Below are 710 nucleotides of genomic sequence, written 5' to 3'. Positions count from 1 at the left end.
TTATTCAGCGATTTATTCAGCGATTTATTATTCATCTGCCAATCATATCATTTAAAACAAAATACAACTCAAAAGTATCAATCATCTGCCAATCATATCATTTAAAACAAAATACAACTCAAAAGTATCAATCATCTGCCAAAGACATATAATCTGAATTATTTTCTAAATCTAAAGAACCCCAATGTTGTAGACGTCCTGCATAAGCGATAGCCCATGATGTAGACTCATCGCTACGATGCTTCTTCCAATGCCATGCAAGTGGTGGTAACGGACATGCAGATTTCAATTTAACTTGAACCCAATGATTTTCGTTAACAAAACCAATGCTGATAACACGATCACGTGACAAATCTCCATTATGTGCACCCCTCAATGGGAAAAAAGTCAAACAAAAAGTTTTTGCTAATGTAACAAGAACGAGATTATATTTTGTTGCTATCACGTAACCCATATCAGGAATGGTCATCCACTTCTCATTACCTTGGTTTTCCAACTCAGTTACAAGTAAAGACTCTGTCACTTCTTGCAAACGTTCCTTGAATAATGCAGCATATAAATCAGGTTTGGACTTAATCTCTGTATACAACTGCCGACGTATAATGCTCCAGTATTCTTCACCATAACCAAGTAAAGCAGCAATAGCACGATATCCACAGTTTCCATCTGCTTTAACATTAACTATGTCTTCAATATATGGATGAATTAAA

Source organism: Cicer arietinum, chromosome 6 (genome assembly GCF_000331145.2).
Source record: "Cicer arietinum cultivar CDC Frontier isolate Library 1 chromosome 6, Cicar.CDCFrontier_v2.0, whole genome shotgun sequence".
Lineage (NCBI taxonomy): Eukaryota > Viridiplantae > Streptophyta > Magnoliopsida > Fabales > Fabaceae > Cicer > Cicer arietinum.
This window is presented reverse-complemented; position numbering follows the sequence as displayed.